This window comes from Cinclus cinclus, chromosome 1 (genome assembly GCF_963662255.1).
Source record: "Cinclus cinclus chromosome 1, bCinCin1.1, whole genome shotgun sequence".
NCBI lineage: Eukaryota > Metazoa > Chordata > Aves > Passeriformes > Cinclidae > Cinclus > Cinclus cinclus.
Window position 1 is genome coordinate 89374637 of NC_085046.1, and position 20902 is coordinate 89395538.

Genomic DNA, 20902 nt, shown 5'->3' on the forward strand with positions numbered 1-20902 from the left:
GGCATGGAGGTTTGTGTTGTGTTCCAGTCAGATTAAACTATAAATCAGAAGCTTGGGTATTTTAATAGCACATTAAATAGTCCTATGCCCTTAGTACTGCATAATTGTGTGTTAAACAGCAGCTTCAAGTATTTTCTGTGTTATTCTCATTTTTTATGCAGTAGCTTTTTAAATATGATAAATGATACTCAGCTTCAAAGGCATTGTAAATACTGCATGTATATTACCAATATACATTTTAGAATTTTCTAATCTTGCTTTAACACATATGGTATTATCAATTACTTACAATATTTTAATATAATGTAACATTACTTTAAAATGACATACAATTTATATTGGATGTCACTAGCCCCTAGACTACCTTGGCACATATTTATATATTTGAGCTACAATTTATCACTTTGTGAAATATACTTTGCATAATTGAAAATAATGACACAAAAAATCATCTACTTCTATACACTGGTGGCATGATATACAATCCTGATAGCTTAGTGTACTATATGAAGTCAGTCTCCACAGCCATGCCTTTGAAATATGATTTAAAACAGAATTTATAATGTCGCAGAATTACATAAAACTGTGTGAAATTGTGCAGATAATCATTTAAATCTCCCTACATGAAAAGATAATTGCTCCAGAAATTAGCTGTACCTGGGGTTCATTCATTTGGTCATGGCTAGTTTCTTATATAGTGATGATTTGATATTACAGCTAATTAAGATCAGGTCAGAGTTGCTGAAGGTCAGACATTAATGCACAGGATCATTGAAATGATAATTATAAACAGATTAGGAAGCTACGGTCTTTTATAAGGGGTTATTAGATAATTACTGTGAGAGTGTACGGCTTACTGTAATAATGGATTATCGACTACTTACAGCGTTTTAAGGGTGAGAGTATATTACTTCCTCAAGGACTAAGAGGAATAATGTTGTTGGAACTCTGTAAATAAAATAGCACCAATTGCTTTTCAATTTTCTTCTACAGAATACGTTCCCTCATTGGAATAAACGTATCATTTTATCTCAATGAGACTTTAAATAAGAAAGGTCTTTATTTTTTTTTTCCTTTTCAGAGATGAAAGAAGAAAATGAATTTTTTTTAAAAAAATTATATTTTAAGTACATTGCTAGGGCTGCCAGAAGCTTTACAGACAGCAATAGAATGGGAACAGTAAACATTTTACAATGATTCAGGGAATAGGAAAATATTAACCTGCAACTTACTGACATAACAATTGCACACTTACTGCTATGGCTTTTATTCTAACATACCATTTCACAAATAAAAGAAGACCAAAATAAATAACTAAATTATAAAATACTTATTGTCTAGCTGTAGCACACCTTGATCTACTACTGGTTGAACTCCATTTCATTTGGAGTTCTGTGCATCAGAGCATGACCGATAAATCAAATCAGTAAGGGGGAACAGGGCTTGAAAAGATCTTCTGGAAAGACAGCATCATTTAAATACTGCAGAAGACACTCACAGTTTCCAAAAGATGTCAATGTGAAGGAAAAGAGGAATCATGTGTGCCTCCTATGGTGACAGTGATTATATGACAAAAAAAGTAAAGCAATCATGAGGGACACCTTTGTGGTCTCCTTTGAAAAGAAGACTGTTTTTATTGTGTAGTCCCTCTATGAAGAACAAAAGAGATAACCTTTGGAGACATGGTACTTTATTCTCTTGGACGAAAATTGTCATATATAATAGCAATGTTGAGTTGTAGATGGAAAAATTCTATTTAGCTGAATCTTTTCCACAGAGGGAGGAACAAGACAAATGAATGTGTGTCTTCCCAAGTGGGTCCCACAGCTGGTTATAGAGAAGACTGGAAAGGCTACAAGGGAGCTGAGTGGCACTGGAAGCTTAGAAAGCAGATCAGTTGTACCTGCAGAACCCTGAAAATATTTTAGCACCTACAATTCAATAAAACCAACTAAAATCAAGAACAGAAAGGGGGCTTCCCTTGCCCACAATTATGAGACAAGATCTCCACTCCCTGATTCTTCTCAGATCTTTCGCCATCCATGGCAATAGGAGGCTTGTTAAGCCCTAATGTGCCTTAGGATATGCTGCAATATTAGGCTAGTATTTCAGCATAGGAGACAGGAAAGTCCCCTCTCTGTTTCTTGGAAAGAAGCAAGCTGGGAGGAGCTTTGAGTCATTGTTTTTTCACCTAGGAGACAAAGGCATTCTAGACCATTCTTATGGAGGCCGGAATCCAATAATTCTGCCTTAAAAAATAAAAACCTATGTTGGATCTGAACCAATCCCTGATCTCTGCTCCTCTTACACCCTCAAGTTCAGGCATCAAACTGAAAACAAATACATTATCTTCCCAGTTTCACTTCTAAAAATATGTAAATATCATTCATTCACAGCAACATTGAACGAGAGACTCATTGAAGCATTAAGGCTGCAAGGGACCTCCAAGATCTTCTAGTCCAACTGTCAATCTAGCATCTCCCTAACCATCCCTAAACCATATTCCCAAGTGCCATGAATTAAAAAAACAAATAAAATGCAATAAAATAAAGGGAAGCCTTAGTATCCATTCAACAGTAGCCTAATTTTGTTATACAGGCTGAAAGTTCCTCACTATCACATATGTATATCAAAAATACTCCAGATGATTCAATTTTTATTTGCATATGTTTGAGGTTAGCCTGTTCTCTATCTTTTCAGTCCAATGGAATATGTCTTGCAGCACTGCCACATAAACACAAGAGTTACACAAATCTATTAGGCCTTATCCTCAGTCTTCCACTGAAACTCTTGGGATTGCTTGGAGCAATGAATAAAGGAAAAGTTTACAGAATATGGTACATGTGTAAAAGAACTTCTCCTGTATTATGGAGAGCACATTTTACTCCCTCATCTCTTCATGTGAGGGAAAATCTGGCTCACCTGCTCGATTTTAACAGAATATCTCTTAAAACTGAAGTTTTGGACAGCCTCTGTGAAGATTTGCATGTCTATAGGTGAAAGAATGTGGTATATTAAGGCCTCAAGGATAACATCCCACACTATGTTTTTTATGCAACAGGTTAGTGTTTCTGTCACAGAATAGCTATATTTATAATATTTAATAGTGAACATAGAATACTGATATCCCACTGCCTTTGAATGTTGCTGCACAATGAATATTTTACAAATTTTCTTAATATGAAATATATCTACTTCTCATCTGAAAGCTATCTCAAGCTTCCACTAAATTTGTGCAATTGTTAAAAGTGGAAATATATTGACTTTTCATCCCTAGCTACTTCTGTTGAAATATTTTTTAACTTGGAGACTGTAATTTACCTACTGTACATCAGTTGATTATAGGTTCCGAGTTGTGATGGATATTCATGTGACACCAGAAAAAAAATCCATGCTATTTTTTAATGATTTTTTTTTCTTTGTATAATTCCACAGCTATATTTAAACCACTCCAGTGTAAAAGTCTGACTTTTCTTTAAAGGAATGAATCAGAATAAAACAGATATCTGATCTTTATCATGTTGATTTTTTCAGGCATTATTACAAACATGTTTTAAAACAAAAGCACTTTACCTTAAAGGAGGAATCTAATTATAGTAGATATGTTAGATGAAGCCTTCTGTGTGTGAGTCACAGGAGTTTAATTGAAGAGAGGCTTTTGTTTGTTGCTATTCAATCACTGAGTCTACACTTTGTACAATGGAGGTGTTGAAAGAAGATTTACACAATCATAATGTTATACCCTCTCTTTGTTCAGCTTTTGTGGAAGAAAATTACATACATCTCAACAGTTCTTGGAAGATTTTATCTGCAGTTTAAATTTGCTATTTGAACCCTGTATTCAAAACAGCATTCCACAATTAGTAAGCCATGCTGTGTGGCCTGGGGTTAAACTGAGCAGGAGACAAGGGAGAGAGTAGCCCAGGACCAGTGTTTTCTGGTAGGGTGTGTAAATAATGCTGCTTTGATATAGCAGTTCTCAGCCTGTACAGGGCTCATTCAAATGTGTCCTTTTTTGACAATTATGCAGGTCGGAAAAGATTCCTTTCTGTGAATAGTGGCAGCACTTAGGAGCAACATTACCGCCTGTCAAAGAAGAGAAGAAAATCCTGGATGTTAGGATCTTCCCTGTCTTTCTTGCTTTGCCTGAATGATACTAAGATAGCCATGGAGAGATAGAAAAACAACTCTTTTAGATGCTTAAAAAAAAAAAAAAAAAAGGCTGAATATTCACCACAACTTGCAGGCTCTAAAATACTGTTGACCACATGTCAGTTTTATCTGTTTATGGTCAGTGAAGGCTGAAGTTCAATTTTCCCGAGACAAGAACAAAGTGGAGTGGAGGAAGAGGAGGAGAGAAACAAGCATAGAGGGGCACTTGCAGACAGTGAAATCTTAAAATGCATTCAGGAACTGCAGGTTACATTTACTGTTTCTTGAAGGTCTCACAAGATCTAACCAAAATCTCAGAAAAACATTGCATTTAATGTACATAGGATGATGCACAGGCAACACTTTATTTTTACTCTATGTCTATCAGAATGGTAATTACATTATGCTATGTCTTTAATAAATAGTGGACACGTGTTGTAGATGCTTATTTATAGCTAGGAACTAATGATATATGTATCTGAACAGGGATGTTTTACAATGCTGAACTATATTTTCCATCTCAGCAATAGTAAAGCACTTACAAGTAATCCTAAAGACATATGCATGAGTTTTTGACTAAGTATGTCTCTGTTAATATATGTATTTAAAAATAATAATATATATATAAACATACTGCATATATGTAGAATGTCTTTTCTGAGTATTAGAAGATGAGAGAGAATTTAGGGTCTAAGAAAAAATAATAATAGGTAATTTCTCTCTGCCCACAGCTTCACCAGGAAGCACTTCCAAAGCAATGACATTGCGACATTGCACTTTTTTTTTTTTTTTTTTTTTTTTTTTGCTGTAGGATAATGTAAGTCACAGGTGGGTTTAAGGCTCAGGTTGAAAAGCTTAATCTTTTCTCCTTGGGACCCAACTGGATACTTGCACCCACTAGCTATGGTACTACAACAAATAATGTTGAAACTTCAAAGCCTTCAATACGCATGAGTAAGACCCTCAAGAAATAAAATTTCAAATGAATCTTCTTTTGGAATTTTTCTTTGATTATTTTTTTTTTTTGCCCTACCTTTGTAGTGTTTGCACAAACATTTCCACTGGGTAATGCTGAGATTTTTTTTCTATTCTTAAAAATGAAATTCACAAAGTACTGTATTGGAAATTGGAGTATGGATGAGCAAATGGAGACAGAGCTAGAACAAGAACAGCTAGAATAGGAAGACAGAATTGAAAGGGAACAAGAAGGAAGATATAGGAAAAGAAATAAAAGGCTGGAAATGCAAAAGGAAAGAGAAGAGAAAATTTTGGGAATTGCATAACAATGTACTGAAGTGAGGCAACAACATGAACTTGCAAATATCTTTTGAGCATCTACAGCTTTATACTGTTTCTTGGGAGCAGTGTAACCTATCAAACCAAACCTGTCTTCATACCACCCCTCATTCTTCTAACCTTTCTCTAAAAACAGAAGCTCCAACCCACCACCACGCTGGCATATTGTACATTTGCACAAGTGATCATTTGTATTTCTCCTATTTATTTTTTTAATTGCCCCTCTGTTTTAGAAATGTTATCTTGTCAAAACAGCCACAATATTTTTTGTTAGTATGAATGCAAATTTAATCAATTTTAGAATCTATCAAAAGTATTAATATAATTTTTTTTCAAAAATAATTATTCTTTATAATCTTGCATTAATTCACTATTAAAATGATTAAGCATTTCCAGGTTGATGTAAAAATGAAAAAAAAAATATTCATGCCATCTCAATTGGTTTTTGGAAGTTAGAGGTTTCAGTTTTCAAGATACATGTAGGATGGGAAATTTTTAAAACTAAGAAACTCTCAGAGGATGATTTTTCTCTTCTTGTTACCTCTTAAATCAGCAATTCCAGAGAAAACAATATATGTAGCCATAATCCAAAAGGACAGGTAATAATTTCCTGATAAAATCCTGATTGTGCCAAGGCATTGTGAGATGAAGATCCTATCAGGAGCTCCGTTGCAAAAATAAGGAGGTTGAACGATCTCTATTCAAAGGGAAAGAACCCCAACGTTTTCCTTCTCTTATCCAATCTCTCTTTTCTGTTGAAAGAAGGAAATTAATTAAGTCCCCTACTTCTTTGATTTTTGGTAGATGTAACAACTTCATATTTTTTAGTTTAAAACTTTTTCCTCCATAGTCTTCTGGCCTATTCTTCAGCAACAGTGGGGAATGAAATAAACACTGGTAGAATATTGTATTATTAAGTCTGTTGCAAACAGGCACATCAGCATGCTCCAGAAAGCGGTGTAAGGATCTTCAGAGTCAAGTCCATGCTTTGGAATCTCTCTGCTCTAAGAATTGAAGCACAAGTGATTTAGAAATATTCAAGCCTCAGCGCTGTTTGAAGTTTACATTTAAGAAGGACTTATACTTCCCTTAATGACATCATAAAACGTGAGAGGAAGGTACAAAAGGACAATTCTGCCGTCAAAAAGAAGTTCCTCACTCCCTCAAATTTTATCATTTTGCAGGCTGAAACTTTGAGGGGGGAACACAGAAAGGTACCTCCTCACTACATGGTGGTTGGTAACTGGGAGAGATCACAAGTACAGTGAGACCAGGGAGAAATTCTCCGATGTAAGGGTGATCCAGAGGAAAGGTGTGTTCAGACAATTTATGGATTGCTAGAATCCTGACGTGCAAATTTTGTATCTGGAGGTGACGGATGTACTCTCCACTTTCCTCCCTGGCCAATTCCCAATTATTTTTTTTCAGTGCAGACATAACTAAACCAGCCAGTAGCTGCTGTTCTGACTGCCATTTGTTTCATGATTATAGCATGCTCACCAAGAAGATGGGAGAATCAATTGGAGTTTTGCTCTGAGCTGGGAGTTTCTAAACTAGGATCTTAAACTGGGGCCTAACCACAACACACTTGCACTGGCAGAATTTTTAATAACTCATTGTGACTCCATTATAACTCCTGGAGAAGAAAGGCTTGGTGAAACAGAGATATAAGGAATTGTAGTGCTGATTTTGAATTTTATTAAAATGCTAAGACTTTCTCATATATATATAAAGGAAGTTTAATTTTTCTAAAGATGATCATAACTTTTATATTTCTTCCAATTCCACTGGTTTTGTTGCAGAAAATTGCCGTTATAAATTGAATAAGCTGATTGAAGCAAAAATGAGGTGAATGAAAATAAATACAGAGAAGCCCAGTTTGTAGTTTTTTGTGGTTTTTGTTTTTTTTTTTATTTTGTTTTGTTTTTTTTTAATTATTAGACTTAGAATGACTTTCAGAATGTTTTTTAACTTCTTACCCAGATAAATGATTTTTTAAAATAAGAATTTGCTTTAAAAAATACTATGCCTGTTGTCATTTAATGTAGATGTTTCTTGTTTGTCTGTTTCTGACTAACCTCGTGCCTCAATAGAAAACATAAGAGCATATAAAGACTATAAATTATTGTGATAATTTTCACCCTTTTCTCTTCCAAAGGACTTAAAGCTATATTTTTGGGCAATCATCACACAGAAATGCTGTTTCCCTGAGATGGAATTAATTATTGTCAAGTCATTCACTAGTGCATGAGAACGTTTTTTTCCTTTATTTAAACCCTTAGGAGAAGGTGATAAAGCCTCATATCTTGATTTTCAGTAATTACAAAACTGAGATCCAGATATGTTTATAAGTAAATTCTACGCCTCTCTAGAAATGTATTGGTATTTTGATGAAAATAAGAGATTGATTCACCTTCCTTGGCTTGACTAAGTCAGTGCTCACTGCTCAGTGTAACAAATCTTAAGGTTAACCTCTACAGAAGTCAATCAATACATCTTTATTATTCTGTGTATGTGTGTAAAACATCAAAGACTAACTGACAAGAGACAGCTAACATTTCATTTCTAGGACAAGAACCTGTGAAGCCTTACTGTATGGTTAATGGCTGAATCTTAAATAATTTTAATCTCCTTGTATTTCAGTGTCAGAAGAGCTCAAAAAAGTTGAAGTATGTACATGAAATGAAACAGAAAAGAATGAGAGTGCAGGAAAAATGAAATAGAAAAAATTGGGTAAATTTAAGGAACTATTATAATTACCTTTCACTGTGAGGATCTTCATTGTATTAGCTGCCTTTTGTAAGCATGTGGTTCTAGGCAACATTTATATTATTCAGGCTGGTTGATTTCCTTATTTGATGGAATGTACACTTCAGAAACATGTCTAGTTACTTCAGAGGAAGAAGTTAGTCTTAAAAGCATGCATTCAATTCCCATTGTATATTGTACATGTATTTACAGTAAAGAACAGCTTTCCAAATGCATGAAATGATGCTGACAAATTCTGCCACTTTAAATGGGAAATAAAAGAAAAATCTTGTGTAAAAAACAGTACAGCGTCTATGTTAATTTGGTTTGTCCTTAGTATGATTTTGTAAGACAGTTACCCTATAAATAACTTGATTTAATAGGAACGTTATCACATTATGAAAATTAAAGCGTTTTTAAAAAATTGTATTTAACTATCTACAGAGCAGTTATCTAGTATTTTCCCCAATTCCCTTTCCAAACTTTGTGTAAACAAATCTTTAAAATAAGATTGTTCAACTATTTTTATTATATGAAACTAAAGAGAAAATAATTAATAAAAACTCCTCCATGTTATTAAAGGTTTAGAATATTGTAAACACATCAGCTCTTTTGTTGTTACCTGTTCCTACAAAGTCTTTTGACATCACCCTTTGATGTTTGCATTATATAACATCTAAAGTCAAATCACTTTGAGACTTTAGCAGGATGAAACACCTGGCCTAGTCCTATATCCAGTGTTTGAACACCTCTCTAATTAGGTGCCATGAAAATATGTTGTGCTTGTGTTCTAAATGGTGTGGGAGATACACATGTTAAGATATTCCAAAAAGTCTCAAACTCATGTCCAGCATCAATTTCTGACAAGGGAGGCTCCCTACTTACATAGAGCTAAGTGTGATCCAAACTAATCTTGATCCTCATATCTGTCAGTTGTGCTTGAGGTGTTTGAGGGGAAAGGGGGGCAAGAAGGGCAAAAATCACCAATTATGAGGAAAACAGAATTGTTTAAATAAATTTATCGACTATTTTGAAGCAATAGCTGCCCACGAAGTAAAGAGGCATTTTAGTAAAGAGCTTTCTGTCTAAGCCAGGTAAAACATAAGTTTAAAGGAAATTGTAGTGATCTAACCTTGTCTAACAGCAAAACTCCCTCTCTCTCTCACTTCTGCTTCAGTGGGGTGGGACAAGGGAAAAAAAAGAATATGAATGAGAAAGAAAGCTCATATATCAAGGTAAAGAAGAGCTATTGTTTCTTAGCTACTCTCACAGGCAAAACAGACTTGACTTCAGGAAAATGCATGTATTAAAAATTAAAATTAATGGTTTTGGTTGCAAAATACAAACAAGATCAAGGGCACAAACATTAAAATATCATCTTTCCTGTTCCCTTTCTCAGAGTCAACTTCACTCCTTCAGTCCAGATTCCCTTACCCTCCACAGACCTGCTCCTAGCTATACAAATGGAATAGAGGTTGTAGTTAGCACCTAACCTTTTCTTCTTTCTTTTCTTTTCTTTTCTTTTCTTTTCTTTTCTTTTCTTTTCTTTTCTTTTCTTTTCTTTTCTTTTCTTTTCTTTTCTTTTCTTTTCTTTTCTTTTCTTTTCTTTTCTTTTCTTTCCTTTTTTCTTCTTTTCTTTTCTTTTCTTTTCTTTTCTTTTCTTTTCTTTTCTTTTCTTTTCTTTTCTTTTCTTTTCTTTTCTTTTCTTCTTTTCTTTTCTTTTTCTATTTTGCTCTTTGTTCTTCAGGCTTTTCCTTGGCCTCAATTTTTCAAATACCTTAATTATTTTTTTTCCCACAAGAATGAATTTTAAAAGGATAAATAACCTGCATTAAACAAGACTTATGATTAGAATTTTAAATGCAAATTCGTAAACAAAAAGTCAATAAAACACACAAACATCCCAGATTGTATTGTACATGGCTCTTTTGTAGATGGCTTAACATACCTCATCTACCATTCCTCCTGTATGTCCTCCTTTCAAAAATGGAGGCATCCAGCACTCACAGAATCATCCTTCTTGTCATAAAGCATTGATGGTTTCCTTTTACTGTGTGATATGGTGTCCAGAACTAGAACTAGATATGTATTCAATATTTTAAAAAGTCAGTCTTACCTCTGTGCTCAGCAAGATCATGGAGCACATCCTCCTGGAAATTATGTCAAGACATGTTAAATAAGGAGATGAGTGGTGACAGTCAACATGGCTTCACTAAGGGCATTGTGCTTGACAAGTCTGGTGACCTTTTATGATGGAATTAGAACATTGGTGGAAAAGGCAAGAGCAACCATGATCTACTTGTGCAAAGCATTCAACACTGTCTTGGATGATATTCCTCTTTCTAAACTGTACAGACATGGATTTGATGGATAGGCCGCTACGTGAATAAAGAATGTCTGAATTATTGTACTCCAAGGGTTGAAGTCAATGGCTCAATGTCCAAGGGGAGTCCAGTGACAAGGGGTGTCCTCAGGGATTGGTATTGAGACCGGTGCTGTTTAGCATTTTTGTTGGTGACAAGGACAGTGGGATGGAAGACAGTCTCAGCAAGTTTCCTGACAACACCTGGCTGTGCCGTGCAGTTGACATGGTGGAGGGAAGGGATGCCATCCACAGAGACCTGGACAGGCTGCAGAAGTGGGTCTGGTGAACCTCATGAAGTTCAAGAAAGCCAAGTGAAAGGTTCTGCACCTGGGTCGGGGTAGTCCCAAGCACAAATAGAAGCTGTGCAGAGAATGTTTTGACAGCAGCCCTGAGGAAATTGACTTGGTGGCGCTGGTAGATGAGCAGCTCAGTACGAAGCATGAAGCTCAAACCCATACCCTGGGCTTCATCAAAAGACGCATGACCATCAACGCCAAACTTGGCAAACGAATATCTTTTCTGACGCACAAGAAGATGCGACCACCTGGGAAAAGCCACAAGTAAGGACAGGCAGGGCTGGAAGGGAAGCAGGGCCAGGCCCGCAGGCCGGGGCCTCGCTCCGGCCCGAGCGCTGCAGTCTCGGCGCTGGGCAGTAGAGGGCGCCGCTCGGTTGCGGTGCCGGGCGGGAGCGGGGCTGTGGCGGGCCCGGGCCCGGGGCCATGCTGGGGTCGCTCCCTCCCTGCCCTCCGCAGGAGTTTTCTCGTCGCCACCCACGGGTTGGCGCTCTCTTCCACGGGGCAGGAACAACTGGTGATAAAGAAGAAGGCCCCCTGCTTCCGACATCAGTACTGCTTTTGCCCCTCCAACCTGTGCCTACAATCTGCTATGGCACTTGCGTCGGCGTTGGAAAACCACGAATTGGTAATTTGTAACAGAGCTTTTTGAGAAATGAGTGTTGCTGCTTTTACATTGTCTTGAAGCAGAAACCAGCACGTACTCTGTCCTCACTCTTTGCAGGTGTTAAATATAGTTTCATTACTGTTCATTTCCCCCCCCCCCCCCCCCCCCCCCCCCCAAAGGACTCGCCTCAGATGGATGCTTTAAGCTTTGTGAACACAGACCTGGTCTGAGAATCTGTTGCAAGGAAGGTGATTCTCCCATGCAACCTCGAAAGCTAAAATGGTCATAGAACCTGGCACATGGCATGATTACAGGAACACCCGGCATTAGCGAGTGCTTACTGCATGAATCAGACCTATTGACACTGTTGCAACTTGACCGGATTTAGAAAAGTTTGGAGTTTAGAGCAGAGGCTGAGGAAACTGGTAGTGATTTAACATTTGTAAAGTTACAGGGTTGAGAAGCTACTAAAATACAAGGAGAGCTATGCTGTTGACGAAAATCTGCACAAAACCTGAAAATTATTACGATCATCAAGAGAAATGCAGCCTTTGGGAAAATGATACACATTATCTTCTGCCATTATCATGGATCCCAATATAAAATACATGATGTGGCCAGAAGAATCCATTCTGTTTTGAACATGAGTTAAATGTTAATGATTTTGTTACTCTGGGGAAAAGAGCACCAAAGCAGTCTTCCAGAATCTCACGTGCACACCAAATCAGTCTATTGAAGCAATATGTGCTGGTGTCTCTTTATTTGCTATATCTGTCCTGTAGAGACAGCATGCCTGCATTTATTTCTCTCTAAAGATCATGGATTTCTGTGCGGTTTTGTGTGAGAACAAAGACCTTATAGAATAAGTAGTCTAATAAATGTAAAAAAATGCTGTATATATATGTATTTTGCAAACAGTACTTTTGATTCTCAAGAGTCAGGCTGGACTCCAGAATTGCCTAGATGACATTGCTGCACTTGGAAAGGTTGCTGGAGGTCATGAGAAGCGTATACAAACATCAGTTAGACTAGGCTGAAACAAAGTGTCCAAATGTCTCTACAAACAGGCATACCTTCCTTGAAGGATAAGAGGAGCAGACAATGATGTTTCAAACAAATGAAGAACCTGTTCCAAATGCTTTATTTGCAATTAAATTCATTTCATGAATACCCTTGAAGATTCGGGACGATCTAATTGTGGCCTTCCAGTCCCTGAAGGGAGCCTACAAGAAATGTGGAAAGAGACTATTTACAAGATACAAGAGGGAATGGTTTCAAACTGAAAGAGAACAGGTTTATATTAGATGTAAGAAACTAATTATTTCCTGTGATGTTGATGAGGCATTGGAACAGAGAAATTTTGGATGTCTCATCCCTGGAGGTGTTCAAGGCCAGGCTGGATGGGGCTCTGAGCAACTTGCTGTAGTGTAAGGTGTCGCTGCCCATGAAAGGAGGATTGGAACTAAATGAACATAAGGGTCCCTTCCTATCTAAGACATTCTGTGGTTCCATGGATTTCATACAATTCCCTTATATTTAATGTCCTGGCTGGAAACTATATTCAAATTACATTGGATTTGGAGTTGCTATAAGCAGGACCCACATACCCATCCTAGACTACTGTCAGCTAATTCTTGAGGAAAGAAGAAAAAAAAAATCCTTGAACATAATAATGAAATATGGTAAATTCTTTGGTTCTGTGTTAACTATATCTGTGATGACTGACATAAAGAACGTCTGTCTTGTCCAGAACAATCCATAGACTAAAGATTACCTCTCTCCCTTAAATGTCATCCTGAGAAATTAATGCTTACTGTGAACAGTTTTTCTGGGGTCCAAAGGTAATGGTGGTAATTCAAATATAGTAGACTATCTTCCTGAAGGTTCTGTCAGCTCAGAGATGATTTTATTCTTTGAAGGAAAGCTAACAAATGACAAAATGCTCATATCACTAAAGAACTTTTTACCAGTAATCATAGCAATTCTATGAGAATCATTACGTTTATCTTTCAGATAAACACTTTTGGGGGGAAAAAAAAGGAAAAAAAAGAAGTATTGAGGGAAGAATAAGCACAAGAAAGTGCTTATTTGCATACTGGCTACACAGAGATGAAGATCCTGCTGTGGAAGGCACAGATTCAAAAGAACCATAGATTACTTGGTGACGGTATGAGAAAACAAGAACTCAAAGCATGGGGATCTGAATTATCACAGAGCTGCTGAGATTTTTTCTGTTCTCATATGACAAGAGTTATACAAAAGACCACTTTGAGTGCTTGTTCTTCATTAGGCACTTCATCAGAATATTGAAAAACAAGGACAATTATTGCATTAACCGAATTTTAAATTTAAGGCCTAACATGTATAAATTATAAAACAGATGAAGCCCTTGCAGTGATATACTTAAAAATGCTGAAAAGCTTTGTATAAGGTTCACTCTTCCCTAAAACATTTGTCAGAAAAGCTATGGACTAGGTATGTGGTATGACATACTCATCTGCTGTGCTAAAGAGAATAGATGAGAAAATACCATGCAGCCTAATGAAATGTTAGATCAAAAATCTGACCTAAAGATAGGCATTGCTTCTCACCATAGGATATTTAGATTTAAGGCACTGTAAGCTCTGGTGTTACTTCCTTGTGGCCATTTGACATGCAAAATGCCATGAAGTGATATAAAGACCCACTCTATCCTAGATTCCTCAAACCCCATAACAGTTAGTGTCAATCCTTTTGACAGTGTAGCACTTGATTGCGTTGATTTAACTGCTATGATAATGATTTCAGAACAGGTCAGGAGTAGCTTCATATCTATGAGCTGATTTGGGTTTTTTGGAGAGAGAACACAACATTTTATCTGTGTACTAGCAAGCTAGCTGAAAAGTGGAATATGTCAGTATTCAAAACAGAGTTTACACACAAATAATCTGAAAGAAAAAGCTTTAGCAGACTTTCCTCTATTTGGCATCTTCTGAGTTGCTGTTTAGAGCAAAGGTATAATAGAACTCTATTAGATTGTTGGTTCTACTAGACCTTTACTCGAAAAAGCAATTCAGAAGATGCCAAATGAATTCTATATGGAAAGAGATGTGTTAAATATTGCTAGGTTATGGATGCCTAAGGCTAGAACATGAGTCCAGATGGCTGAAGTTCAACAGATGCCACAGAACTACAGAACTTGCATAAATATGTGATGTCAAGTGTGGGAAATCAGAGTGACGTTTTCCTGTGCAAGTATGAAAGCCTGAGTATTTTATGGGGAAAAAAAAAGTTTCCAGTCTTTTACATTTGCATTAAAAAATGAAAAGACCATGGTCTATGTCTATATCCTATCAGATATCAATGGATTTTTTCATGCAGATTCTTGCAAAAAAAAAAAAAATCAGAATATCTATTATAAAATATCAAAGATCCAGGCTTTATCTGCAATCTAATGGTTTTGTGAAGATTGATTTCATAATTAAAAGCATACCAAAAAGGCTACGTAGTTATATTCAACTCTCAAAATGCAATGTGGCACTGCTGAGACATAAGGTTTCACAGTAATGTTCTCTTCAGTAGAGAATGAATGAATGAATGAAAATCACCTTGCTTGAACTGTGAGAAGATTCATGCCAAAGATTTGGGGCCTCCAGATGTACCAGGTGGCACAATGTGAAATAAAAAGCTAAATCTCACTTGCACTTAGTGCCACCACTTCCCAGAAATTGATGTTGGCTATTTGTAATGAGAAACAATGGTCGCATGCAAATGGCAGTATCCTGAGAGATTGGTGCAGTGGTCATATCAAATCCTCCACTCACACAGACACACTGGGAAGGGAAGCAGCCAGTGCTTCATCCAAATTCCATGAGGGAAAAATTGCAAGAAGCTCTGAGAGCCTCAGGCAGAGAGCCAGGGCAGGTGAAACCAGCTGAGCCATGGGATGCATCACGTCACAACGAGAGCTACTGGACCCTTTACAGCAGCAGTGCTGATGTCTGAAGGTGCTTCAGAGTGATTGAATATTGTGGTGTGGGTAACAGTTTGCACCTTTTTAGCCAAAGCGCAGTTTCTGATTATTTTAAAGAAATAATCACCTCTTTTAATATAATAGAAACATTGTTTGGAGAGTTTATGCTTGAGATGTTCAGCTGGGATGCCTTGAAATGAGGAGTCAGATGCTCATTAACTTAATAATTTAGTTATTTGAGAATATTCCTAAGCTCTGGTTATTGCATGACACACACTGCCCAATAAAACTCTATTTTAGTTCTTTCATCAGAGTATTTTTCTGTGTACTAGGTCTATACCTAAATGAAAATGAGATCACTACCACCTTTTTATCTTTGTGATGTTTTACATTTTGTTCCTTATGAAGTTTGTGCATTTGTGTCTCAAAAATCCATTCATTTCCTCTGCTGACAGTCTTCTTCAGGAACATCTCCTCTGTCCATTTGAGACCCTGATTTTTTCATCTTTCATCTTTTTTTATTCTTTTTCTTGGTCAGACACAAAACCAAAATTATTTGCCTTTAGTGTCTAGTTCTAATTGTAAACTAAATATTCTAAATACTTAGTAGTGAGAGATGATGAAAAAAACCTTACTATCAAAGGTAATCTGATCAAAAGTAGTTTGTTATACAGGCAGGATATCTGAAAACCAGTTTTTAATGTCTTTATAAAAAAGAATGAAAATGCAGCTATATTGATGTAATATCTCACCTGCCTTTTATAAAGCACATTTCATCAGTGATGCTGGATTTGTACTTTAGTCAGTAGCCACTACATTTGGAATCAATGATTACATATCTTGACTTTTGCCATTAGTTATAATAAAACAAATATGTATGGGTTTTTTGGTTTTTTTTTACCATGAACACTTTACAGGACATGAGTTAAACATATGTGCTGCTCCAGACTGCATGAGCATAATCCAAGTGTAAACCAGCACATTATCTCTGAAGTCTCACACGTCCTTTCTTTAAACTTTCCATTTTGGTCTGGAAAACCTAGCTAAAAAAAGAACTTCTGTATACAAATAATTGGAAGAAATATGAGGATTCTTTAGTCTGACCTTGATGTAATTTAAAAACATTTTTAAAAATATGGGAAATTATGAGGGCAGAACACAACACTGTAGATCATGTGTTTTGGTAAAAATGAAGACCCTTTGATGTTAGTAAAAAAAGAATCACAGTTGTGGAGAAGTAGGCCCTCTAGCTGACAGAATATAATGTCTGACTAGAACTTTTCAGAATTAAATTATTTTAATGGAAAAAAAAAAGAGGCTGTTGTTTGAAAATTAGAAAAGATGATTGCTCTTTCTTTCTCTTCTTTGTGTGGCTGTCCCCCTGCCCATGAAAGCTGTTTTTAAGTGCTTGCTTTTTAGAATTGTAATTGGATATATATTTGTAAGTCATGAAGGTTTTATGTTGCACACATTGTTTTATGGCTAATTGTTTTTCTTAGAATTTATAATATTTTTTTTCCAAGTCTGAATCATCTTCCTTACTTTTCTACTGTGTTTTAATATTAACTGAAGCAACTTATGAGAATACTATATCTAAATATGTACGGCAAGTCAAAGACCTGCTAAGTGTGGGACAGCCAAGAAACCTACACAGAACCTTTCTTGTGATTCTGTAATGCTTCCAGTATCTCTAAATTTCTGAAGAATTTAGAATTTTGTCATATATCAAGGCTTCTGACTTCATAGTAAGGGAAACAGACAATTGCTTTAAAAATGTCATGATTGGTAAATGATCTGTAAAAAAAAATGAAAATGTATTAATTTCTTCATAAATGCGTTAGTTTAAATGACTTCCATAAAACTATTTTATCTAAAGTGGCAGTTATTAAAAAGATAGAGCCAGACTGTTCTCATTAATGCAGAGCAAACATGAACCAAGGAAAATATGGACTACATAATATGAGGAATAAAAAATTTGCAATTAAGATAATCAAGAAGTGGAAAGAGATTTTTCTAAACCTGATTTGAAGACTATGAGCAACATGATCTAACTCTGAAGTTAACCTTCCTAGATGATATTCAGATGCCTCTTCTAACCTTTAATATGATATATATGCATACATATATAAGCATGTGTGTGTGTATAGAGGTATGTAACTATTCTATGTAATATCTAGTACAATACAGTTTTTGCTGAAAATTCCAATAAAGAAAAGAAAAAACAGCATCTTCTGCCCAGAGTCTTTCAAATTGCTAATTTGGAGAAAACCCTAAGGGAAACAGATCCAAGAGATCAAAGGCATGAAGAAGCTAGTGGTGGGTTTCAGAACCATATCTGCATCAGTGAAGGAAAACATCCTTTCAGTTGTTTTCTCTTAGTAATTGCTATTTGCTAAGGAATCATATCAAAAAAACTCCAACATATTTTGTATTTATAGATAAAGAAAACCAGATTTAGAACAAGGTAGGACCCAGAAAGAAAATCTGTCCTACCTCATAGCCAAAGCTAGGTGATCTATCCTTCCTTTTTCTCATACTGAAGTGTATTTAGCTGAAAAATACTGGAGTGTAAATGCATTTTGTCAGTTCATAAGATTTCTAATCTGCAGTTCAATACTCAAAAATAAATCCCCTTTATTATTTAATTCACTGTTCCCCCCCCCCCCCCCCCCCCAAGAAAACCCAAACAAAAACTTAGAAATGTTTTTGGATATAACCAAGTCGGAAGCTTGAACTTTTGTTTCAAAACCATGCTTTAGAGTTAAGAAGATCAAAGGTCTGGAATTCATGCCATGAAATGTTTTCTTCACTAATTTTTAATTGAGAAGAAATTTTTTCATCCATGTGTTGAGAAGTGCTCCATCTGAATGTCAGGTTTCTGCTACTGGGACTGCAGCATTACTGTGAGACAGTTTTAAAGCAGGCTGACTGGATGAATGGATGATTGCCTGATCTGCAGTTGTCTTACTGAAACCTGGTACTCACACAATCTTATTCCTAGAAGGAATAAAAATACCATAATTCAAAAATATAGAAAAGATTCATTTGCAAGCACTTAAGACTGACTCTTGAACAAAAGGTCCTGTGTAGTCTTACACACATGCCAGTAGTATATAATTCTGCACCTCTTAGAAGAGTAATGCCTCATTACCTGAGTTATACCCTGGGTGAAGACCACCTGAACGATGTTAGATTCAGGCAACACAGGGGTGGAAAGAGGAAAATATTTAGTAATATAAATCACAACTAAGGCCATCTGTCCTGCAATTGTCAAGGCAGTAGACTGCCTCAGGCTCCTCCTGGGCTCTTCATCACTACCAGCTACCTGAATAGTAACAGCTGCTGCACTTTCTTTCATCTGTGGATACTGAGGAGGCAGTATTCCAGCTTGTCAGCTGCTAGTGTGCCCACAGTGAGCCATATATTTTTTATCTTTTGAATCAGGCTATTACAGTAACACACTTCACATGGGAATACATTCCTATATATAGAAAAATTTCCAATGTCTTAACATTTAAATACAGTAGATGCACTTCAACAAGCAACTTTTTTTTCTTTGATTAAACACTGACTGTACCTCAGTTATCAAATCAAATTTGAAATCTTAGTTCTTGGTCTTCAAAGTCCTCGAGAGAGTGGATAAATTTAGAAATATAAACATTATAATCATAATAGACTGGAAAGTTGCATGAAGAAAACATCTAATCCGTCTTTCCTGCCAGAAGGCATAATCAAGAAGGCAAATATCACCTCAGGTATATATTGGTCCAAGCTATTTTTATGTATCTCCAAAGGAGAAGTTTTACAGACTCCCCAGACAATCTGTTCCCATACTTTGCTAACTTTGATCACTATTAAAATAAAAAAATGAGGTTTAGTAACCTAAATCTTCGCTGTTGCAATTGAAATCCATTATTTCCTGTCCTATCCAGCTTGAACGTGGAAAACAGATTTTTATTTTCCTTCCTGCTGCAGCCTTTTGCTTACTTGAGGACTCTTGCGCCTATCTTTCATCTTCTCTAGGTTAAACAACCCTAACTCATCAAGTCTTTCCACAAACCTTCTCATCAATCTCAGTGCTGTCTTTCAGACTCTTTTCAGTCGGTTCAAAAATGAGCAGAGTGATGCAAACAAGGGTTTATATTAACTTATGAATAGATGAAATAAAAAGGCTAAAATATTAAAAAATACAGACAAAGGAAATTGTCTTTTCAGCTTAATTCTGATTGGATATTGGTAAGGTAATACTTTCAAAAGGCAGATGAAAATGTGTTATGAAAGTTGATGAACCAGGTAATAAGAACACGAATAAACATGGAAGGACATATTGGATGAAATATACTGAAAGACATGACAAAACAATTCCATCTGGTTCTGAAGTGTTTAATCAAAGGGCAAAATAAGAGATGGCATAAATATGTATCAGCCTAAGAAAGGGTATAACCACACTAAAAGGGGAACAAGAATAAAGTATTAGGTGTGTGCTTTTGCCACGCTGAGTTTCAGGTGATATGTTAGTATCCATAGATAGCAGAGAGAGAGAACTGTGACAGGAACTGCGAACTGAGACTAGAGATCGAAGACTCATTTCTGAAACCTACAAATGTGCCCATCAAATCCATTCACCAGATACTTCTGCACATTCTACTAATAGAGCTAGAAGACAGGGGAATTTAATTATATTCATAAACACAACATGGCTTAATTCCTATGGAGAATTATTTGAAAAGTACCTAAAGAATATGTCTGTCTTGTTCAAAACACTCCATGGACTCAAGATTCCCTCCCTCCCTCCCTTAAATGTCATCCTGACAAATTAGTGTTTATTATAAGCAGTTTTACTGGGGACCAAAGGTAATGGTGATCATTTAAATATGGTTGACTGTCTTTCTGAAAGTTTTGTCAGCTCAGTTAGTTATTAGTTCTTTGAAGGAAAACTAACAAATGACAAAAAAAATCCCCCCCTTTAATAGACTCTCTTTTTAATGCAAAAAGTTGAATCAGACCAATGTTAAACATAGCATCCATTGGCTTTGAATCATGCATTTAGATCATCTAGTACAGAAGATTTTCTATAAGCAAGTAATAATTCCAGATACATGCTTTTAATTCTGAATACAGTGGAGGTCTTCCAGATGTCAAGGGAACTGTAGCTGAAACAGAAGTGTCTGTGCAAGTCTTAAACCTACTCCAAACAGTGACTCAAGACTATGAACTCCCTTATCTCCTGCTAATGACACTTCATTGCCACTGTAATCTATTTAATAAATTCACACGAAAGCAAATGCAATGGAGAAGAGGTGGAGGGATGAGAGAGAAAACATGGAGAAGCAGGAATTGATAGCTGTTTCAGAAAGGGAGGGAAAGGGGAGAAACAGAGCAAAAGGAAGGTAATATACTAGAAAAGGAAGCAAGTGGTAGATGTAGTGGTGTCTTTAAATAGTCATTTTAAATTGAATTGTACTGAGTATACCAAACATCTCTTTGTT